We start from the raw sequence: 9,597 nt of genomic DNA on the forward strand, positions 1-9,597 counted from the left end.
TTTCTCAATATTTTGTTTTTTTGCACCCTCAGATTCCAGATTTCTCAGCCAAATATTGTCCCAACAAACCATACATAATTGGAAAGCTTATTTATTCAGTTTATTCATCTCAATTTAAAAAAATTGACCCTTATGACTGGTTTTGTAGTCCAGGGTCACATTTACTAATACAGTGTTATGTTTCTTCATTACATGGAACTCTAAAATACATGATTTTGAGTCTATATTTACAATAATAACATATAAATGGATATAAAAAGTGGGATAATGTACAGCCAAGAGGTTTCACTTCTTTCTCTTTACCACACTCCTTCACATTGAGGTCATCCTGTCAGGGTTTGTTTTGTCATAATGACCAGCAAATAAAAGCAACAAGAGGAAAAACACAGCTAATGGCCCCCACGTCTTGTTTGGCTCATGCCTAAAAATGAAGGAATGGAGAAATTGAATGGGCAGGCATTGAAAAGCTCAGCTCCATCCACAAACGCAGTTTTTGTATGTTGTGGCAGAATGACAATGTTTCAATAAGACTAGGCTTAAATGAGGACTTTAGCAAGAGCTCTAAACTCTAAAGAAGTTGAATCCAACCAAGAGTTTAAGATGAAATGAAGACAAAGGCAATAATATTTCTGGAGCAGAACATGCAGTTCATTCGTAGCACATTTGTGTGGATGTATGTCACAGCACACTGCGAAACGGTTCCAACGGATGCAATCCAAAATGAGCTTTAAATCACCTAAAAAAAACTAAACTCAGCAGTGCGTCTAATGTGGTTCCCATTATACGGTGCTCAGTAGGGAAAACGGGAAAAGACGGAGGAATTTTATTTATTTGAAAAAGCTGGCGCTGATAATACAGGGTCAGGGTTGCAGGGGGTCACAACGTGGAGGAAGGTAGAAAAGAGGAGGTGCGTGGAGCGTAAGGAGGTATGAGGAGGTGGGGGATGGATGAAATTTGAGTCGAGACTGATGGTTAAGTCTGATAATGGCTCAAATGGGCCCCTCGTTCAGCGGCCCCCTCCTGCGCTCATACGCAGGTCAGCGCTGGCAGATATACAGCATCAAACTCCACACTTCTCAGAACATATCTTTGGTAAGAGAGTGAGGAAGATGAAAACGGCAAATAGAAAGACAATGAATCAGGTTGCGTGGACCATTAACTCTAAAGACAGATAAGATAAAGTGGACCTAAATGCTAAATTGCTGGTGACTAACAAAGACCCAACAATAGCAGATGAAGAACAGATTTAGCTTTTAGAAACACCAGCCTAGGCTGAAGTTTAAATTGAAGAAACTATCAGAGCAATACCCTATATGTACTCAGCGACCCAAATCTGAGTCCCAACTTGAGGTTTTTTGCATGTCCTGTTCCCCTCTCTCCTCCCTGTTGTTTCTTGTCTCATCTACACTGTCCTATCTTAATAAAGGTATAAAAAAGGCCATCCTAAAACTAAACCAAGGCCTAAAACTATAAACTGAATTAAAAATATATATATTTACTGGGCTATTTGGAGTTGTCCTTGAACCACAGTGGTTACCATTACGGTCTTGGAGTCTACGTGTGCTGCTCAATCCATCCCAGAACCAGGACCGGACCTGAACTTGATATATTTGTGGTCCACGGATTCAATTCCCACCTAAGTCCCCATCCTGGAACTCTTGCCTTTGCTGGTCCTGTCTGGATATTCAGATGCTCCAGGCCCATCCAGAGACCTTCCTTCTCCAATGCTCCTGTCTGATTTCCTGGTCCCATCTCATCCACTTGTTTTGGCCAGTTTCCTGCCAAACTTCCAACTCGTCACATATTGTCTCTTGGTCAGGAACCCTTATCGTTACTTTTCCATGTGCAGGGTCCTTCATTGCTTCCAGTTGTTTGCCTTAATTTAATAGTTTACATACATTTGTATAAAATAGAAATCATTTTATATGAATTTATTCGGAGGGCCTAATCCCACTCCTACCCTAATCGACCCACTTCTGAACAATATAAAACACAAATAAAAGCAAATATTGCAAATACTGACCATAGCAGTACAAAAGTATTTCAAGTCGTGTTGCATTCCAAGTCTTCCGAAGCTATGCAATATTTTTATGCGAAGTTGAGAGTAAAACTAGGGCTTCCCGACTATTAGTTGCACGTTTATTAAGCCATATAAAACATAATAATAAACCTTTAATTGCCTACATAGCCTAATAAGTGCTCAAGTGCACCAGCAGATATAATAATTATGAATGTTTCAGGAAAAAACAGCAAGGAGACTGCATTAACGTTTTAATAGTTTATTGATAAACTAGTGCTTTCTTCGTTTTCGGCTTAAGAGATGCAGTCCGCGTCACTGACACTTTATCTCCGCAATAGTGATGCGCCTACATGTTTCATACGGATTATATAATCTGAGAATATCTGTTTTCTATTTGAATTGGTTCATTTAAAAGTAGACATTTCACTCTCTATAAATAGCCTATATTGTTCATGTCTGTAAGACAAGTATACACATTGTTTCAAAGTTTCGCACTCAAGTTCACAGAAACTGAGATGACAGAAAGCGCATCCTGTTTGCTTTCAGTATTTTACAAAAGTGCAATGTTTCGTTGTTATTCTGAGTGCACACAAATAAACGTAGAGTCTTTACAGATTCCAACGATGTATTACTTTTATATTTATGACCAAAAATTAGTATTTTAAGAGCAAGAATCGGTGCACTATTCAGCTTCCACACTCCACACTTTAATAGTGCACATTTTTATAGGCTAACATTAGATCGAGTGGCCATGTAAAGTTGTTACATATATTAGATGAAAAGCCATATCTGACGTCGATAAATGATGACTTGAGTTTAGCATTTGGATGTCCTTCCCGATGTACTATATTACCACATAGACCAGCTATTAACAATCTGTTCGTCACAGACTGCGTGAATTAACCAATTCCTGTGAATTGTTTTTCTTCAACTAAGCGACTAATAAAATTTTGTTTGACCATGCCTCTTCTCGTCAACTAACGGTTAGTCGATTATTAGGGGGCAGTACCTAAGGTTTTAATTGCTAAAAATGATCACGCTCCGTTAACACACTCACATCTCGTTTAAAAAGTAAAATTTCTTTAACTTGATCCAATCAGTCACGAGACACACAAGAACCAATGGCATTTCACAACCAAGGCTGACGTAAGGCTTCTTTGAATTTGCACATAGACGGCACACAGGATCTGAGCTTTACAGTGGACGGAGACTGCGATCGCATCTTTTCCTCTTACAAATCAATCGTTTTGCCTCATAGGACTTGGAATATTAATATTTTATTTATTGATATTTAATTTATTATATTGAAATTATTATAAATTATGACTGTAGTTGTATCTGCCTGTTATATCCTGTGTTTCATTGACAAATGGTAGATGTAGGGGCAGGGGTTGGGTTACATGCTCATAAATGTGTAAATAGTGTAATGTAAATAAAATTGTTGTAACTGTTTAGATCAGGGGTCACCACTCCAGGTTCTGGAGGGCCGGTGTCCTACAGAGTTTAGCTCCAACCCTGATCAAACACACCTGAACCAGCTAATCAAGGTCTTAATAGGTATACTTGAAACTTCCAGGCAGGTGTGTTTAGGCAAGTTGGGGCTAAACTCTGCAGGACACCGGCCCTCCATGAATCAAGTTTGGTGATCCCTGGTTTAGATTGAAACCACCCCAACATATATGCAATGATGGCAATATTATTACCCAATATATAATTTAATCACGACAATAAAATTCCCAATGCCTTTCGCATCGACATATTGATGCCAAAGGCTTTCTTATTTAAAGCAATGGATGACCCTGCATGTTGAAAAATGACACTAAAGGGGTACCCTGTGCAGCAAAAGGTGACGCCAATGGGTCCTGACCAAGCGTCAATATGTGACGAGTTGGAAGTGAGAATGTGTTGGTTGGGCCCACTGGTAGCATCCAGGTCCTCGGTTCTGCCCCCACTGCTAGCTCTGTACAACTTCACCTCAGGCTTCCCATCCACCAGCTCAGCGTCCCCGGGTATACCTCAGGTCCCGCTAACTTCCACCCCTTCGGCTCAACCCGGCTCCTCCCTTTCTCATCTTCGCTTGATCTGTCGTTGCCCGGTAAGCCAAGTCTTTGTCTACGCCTCAGTTACATGAGCCAGCAACTACACCTTGGGCTTCCAGGCCATCGATATTGCACTTGTCCATCTGCCTTTGTGCTTCGCCAGTCGGTCACCGTCTTCCACCCAGCCCTTCAGCCAAAGCTCCACCCAGGCTACTCCCGCCGTTGGCTACACCATAGCCTGCTACTCCTGTTTCCTGTCCTTCACCAGTTCCACGCCCTCCTCCAAAGCCTCTGCCCTCTTTCTTCAGGTGGACTCTCTGTTATGGTTCAATGTTTGGTTTAGTTCTGTGTCTTTCAGTTCTTTGTCCAATCTCATCTGTGTTGTAACAAGAATATTTAATACAGAAATTGTACAATTATGCCATAACCGTCACTGAAAGTCAGAATGATGTGTGAAGGAAATTGTTCACCTTAAATTAACCATAACTAAACTCCTTTTCCTTGCAGGCCTAACATTTGTATGCTTTTGAGAACAGAAACGTACCAGCACTTTAGTGTGTTGCAATAGCGGATGCATTTGGACAAGATGACTAGACATCTGTCTGAATATAAAAATAACCATAACAACCCATTACATAAGTAACGAGCTGAAGTAATCAAAAAAATCGAATTTGTTTTGCCAGTAACAGAGGGAGGTTTGTTAAATTGCATATAAGAACCAATTATATTAGAAAAAATAGTCATTTCATCTTTGCCATACTCAGCCTCAAGCCATCCTAGGTGTATATGACTTTCTTCTTTCAGACGAATATGATCAGAGTTATATTAATAAATGTCCTAGCTCTTCCCAGCTTTGTAATGGCAGTGAATGGGTGTTGAGAATTTGAAGTGCAATGAAGTGCATCCATACATAATAAAAAGTGCTCCACATGGCTCCGGTGGGTTAATAAAGGCCTTATGACGTGAAGCGATGTGTTTTTGTAAGAAAAATATCCATATTTAAAACTTTATAAACCTTAATCGCTAACTTCCGCTAACTGTTTATGAGAGAGTGGCGTTCCAGCAGATGACATAGGATGAAATCATGCAGATTCTGATTATCTGTCAGTTTTAGTGTGCATCAGCTGGAACATTTGTTCTGAAAGTGATTCTATAAATATCCTTCCTCTGTGTTGCTTTTGTGATTCAGACTTTTTGCAGAAGTGACGGCAAAGGCATGTTTTTTCCAATGAGTGTGCGTTGGTTGGCAGAGATGCCAACATGGTAGAAATGATCAGTAATGGGCAGGTTTAAAACCATGTGTGTATGATAAAGTAAACCTGGTTTCTTAGCATGTGTGCGGGGGTACCAGGAAGGAACATGACATAATTGTCTGTTTACATGGAGCTGACTTCTGAAAGCCCCATCCAGGGCTTTAGTCCCTCCACTTAAAAAAGCAGCCAAACCTCTAAAGTATGATTTAGATGGGCTGTTTTAACTAGCGGAGCTGTGCGCAGCTGTTATGATTATGGATTAAGATAGCAATGGCTGAGAGAGCTTAGTCCAGCAGCGCTCCTACAATTGATGACAGCTCTGAACAGGCCAAGACCGCAATGCAGAAAGATGATTAGCATTAAAACAAAACTGCGCCAGTAAAAAGAAAAAAAAGTCTTTGTTAAGAAAAAATAAATTGAGAGTTTGCAAAAGAAAAAAAGACTTCTGAATATATAATTGTTATCTTTCGACCTTATGAATCCTGAAAGTAAAAAAATCATGAAACAAAAAAGGATCAAAAAAGAAAAAAAATATATATTCACCATTAAAACAACCCAAAATAATTGTAAATTCAAAGTTACTTAACTGAATTTAATATTATTTATATATATATATATATATATATATATATATATATATATATATATATATATATATATATATATATACATACACACAGTATATATTTTAAGGGGTGTTTTAATTTTGGACTCACTGTGCAAGGACCTTAAGACTAAACAAGATTAGACAAGACTAAAGACTAAAGGTTACAAAGTATGTTTAGTTTTTTAGTACAAATATCGAAAAACTCAAATTATATTGAAAAGCTAAATTTAGTCTTGCAATATTTAGCCATATTTAATCTTGTCTTGTCTAGTCTTGTTTAGTCTTACAAAATTTTTGTATGCGTGTTTCTGTTTTCGGCAAAATTCATCACACATTTTGGCTCTGAAACGTTTCGGAGGCAGTGTGTATACGTGATTGACACAATGTATTTTTATTTAACTTGCCAAAATTTCTGACGAGAATTTCGGACTCAGTGTGCAAAGACCCTTTAGACTAAACAAGACAGGACAATACTAAATAAAACAAGACAATACAAGACTAAATATGTCAAAACTACATTTTGCTTTTCAATGTAACTTGATTTAAGACTTTTTAGATTTTTGTACTAGAAAACATAAAAAAAAATACTGTGCAACCTTTAGTCTTGTCTTGTCTAGTCTTGTTTAGTCTTAAGGTCCTTGTGCATTGAGTCCGAGATTTTTGTATGCTTTTTTCGTATTCGTCAAAATTTGTCACAAAAATGCTGAAAATTGAACCCGATCCAATTTTTTTTTTTTATGATGTACGAACGTTTCGGAGGCATTGTGTAAACGTGATTGACACAACATATTTTTACTTAACGTGCAAAATTTCTGACGAGAGTATGCAAAGACATTTAGACTAAACAAGACTAGACAAGATAAGACTAAAGACTAAAGGGTACACAGTATTTTTGCCATGTTTTCCAGTACAAATATCTAAAAATCCCTTAATCAAGTATACAATTTGTGACAAATTTTGACGAATACGAAAAAACGCATGCAAAAGCACAGTATTTTTTCATGTTTTCTAGTACAAATTAAATCAAGTTATATTGAAAAGCAAAATGTGGTCTTGCAATATTTAGCCATATTAAGACTTGTCTTGTCTAGTCTTGTTTAGTCTAGTCCGAAATTCTCGTCAGAAATTTTCGCACGTTAAATTAAAATATGATGTGTCAATCATTTTTACACACGGCATCCGAAACTTTCATCCATTATAAAAAAAAAAATAATAATAATGTGACTGGGTTCAATTTTCTGCATGTTTTCAAATTTGTGGCAAGCTTTTTGAGAGGTGTTTTGACAGTTCAGAACCAAAATTTGTGACAAATTTCGACGAATACGAAAAAACTAAATTATTACGAAATTATTTCGAATACGAAAAAATTTAATTATTATATTATATTGAAAAGCAAAATTTTATTCTTGCAATATTTAGCCATATTTATGTCTTGTCTAGTCTTAAGGTCCTTGCACAGTGAGTCTGAAATTTTCCTATGTGTTTTTTCACATTCGTCAAAATTCGTCACAAATTGTCAAAACACCTCTCAAAAAGCTTGCCACGAATGTGAAAAAATGCCAAAAATTGAACCCGATCCTTTTATTTTTTATAATGGGCGAAAGTTTCGGAGGCAGTGTCTAAATGTGATTTACACAACATATTTATTTTTTTAACGTGTGGAAAATTCTGACGAGAATTTCTGACTCAGTGTGCAGTGGTTTCTATAAAAAAATAATAATATGTGAAATTACATGAATTTATGCTTAAAATGAGGAAAAGTATCTGTCAGTTAGCTAAGGATAACAAAAAGAACTTAATTCATAAGGAAAACAAAATTAACTCACAGATATATTTCTTGTTTCAAACATAACCTTACTAATAGTGCTAAAGATTTTTGGAAAACAAGACTTCAAATCATAGTTCACCTAAGAATTTAAATTCTGTGAACATTTACTCACGACTAAATATGGTTCAATATAGCTATACTACATTTTTTCAATATAATTTGATTTAAGATTTTTTAAAATATTTTTATTGGAAAACATGACAAAAATACATTGTAACCTTTAGTCTTTAGTCTTTTCTTGTTTAGTCTTAAGGTCCTTGCACACTGAGTCCAAAATTTTCATGTGCTTTTTCGCATTTGTCACAAATTTTGCCTCTGAATTGTCAAAACCCCTCTCAAAATGCTTGCCATGGATGTGAAAAATGTGGAAAATTAAACCCGATCCATTTTTTTATGAGGGAAGAACGTTTCGGAGGCACTGTGTAAACATATTTTTATTCAACTTGCGAAAATTTCTGATGCGAATTTTGAACTCAGTGTACAAGAACCTTTAGACTAAACAAGACAAGACTAAATATGACTAAACATTGCAAGACTACATTTTTTCAATATAATTTGATTTAAGATTTTTTATATTTTTATTAGAAAACATGACAAAAATACAGTGTAACCTTTAGTCTTTATTCTTGTCTTGTCTTGTCTTGTTTAGACTTAAGGCCCTTGCACATTGAGTCCAAAATTTCTGTATGAGTTTTTTCGCATTTGTGAAATTTGACACAAATTTTGGTTCTGAATAATTTATTATTGTCAAGACCCCTCTCAAGATGCTTGCCACGGATGCGAAAATGCTGAAAATTGAACCTGATCCGATTTTTTTTTTTTTATGACGGACAAATGTTTCGGAGGCAGTGTGTAAACGTGATTGACACAACATATTTTTATTTAACTTGCAAAAATTTCTGACAAGAATTTTGGAGTGTGCAAAGACCTTAAGACTAAACAAGACAAGACTAAATAAGGCTCAACATTACTAAACAAAATTTTGCTTTTCAATATAACTTGATTTATGAATTTTTAGATATTTGTACTAGAAAACATTAAAAAATACTGTGTAACCTTCAGTCTTTATAGTCTTGTTTAGTCTTAATGTCCTTGCACATTGAGTCCAAAATTTTCGTATGTGTTTTTTCGCATTTGTCAAAATTCGTCACAAATTTTGAAACTTAGAAATTTAAACCCAATCCGATTTTTTTTTTTTTTTTTTTTTTTGATGGACGAATGTTTCGGAGGCAGTGTGTAAACGTGACTAACAAAACATAATTTTATTTAACATGCAAAAATGTCTGACGAGAATTTCGGACTCTGTACAAGGACCTTTAGACTAAACAAGACAAGACACAAGACTAAATATGGCTAAATATTGCAAGACTAAATTTAGCTTTTCAGTATAATTTGATTTAAGAATTTTTGGATATTTGTACTACATGGCAAAAATACTGTGTAAGCTTTAGTCTTTAGTCTTGTCTTGTCTAGTCTTGTTTAATTTAGTCTTAATTGAGTCAGAAATTTCTGCATGTGTTTTTCATATTTGTCAAAATTCGTCATGAATCTTGGCTCTGAATTGTCAAAACGCCTTTCAAAATGCTTGCCACGGATGTGGAAAATGCTGAAAATTGAACCCGATCCAATTTTTTATGACAGACAAACGTTTCGGGGGCAGTGTGTAAACGTGATTGACACAATATATTTTTATTTTATTTCTAACTAAAATTTCGGACTCAGTGTGCAAGAACATTTAGACTAAACAAGACTATACAAGACTAAAGACTAAAGGTTACACAGTATTTTTGCCATGTTTTCCAGTACAAATATTTTAAAAAAAATTCTTAAATCAAGTTATATTGAAAATC

Source organism: Garra rufa, chromosome 7 (genome assembly GCF_049309525.1).
Source record: "Garra rufa chromosome 7, GarRuf1.0, whole genome shotgun sequence".
Lineage (NCBI taxonomy): Eukaryota > Metazoa > Chordata > Actinopteri > Cypriniformes > Cyprinidae > Garra > Garra rufa.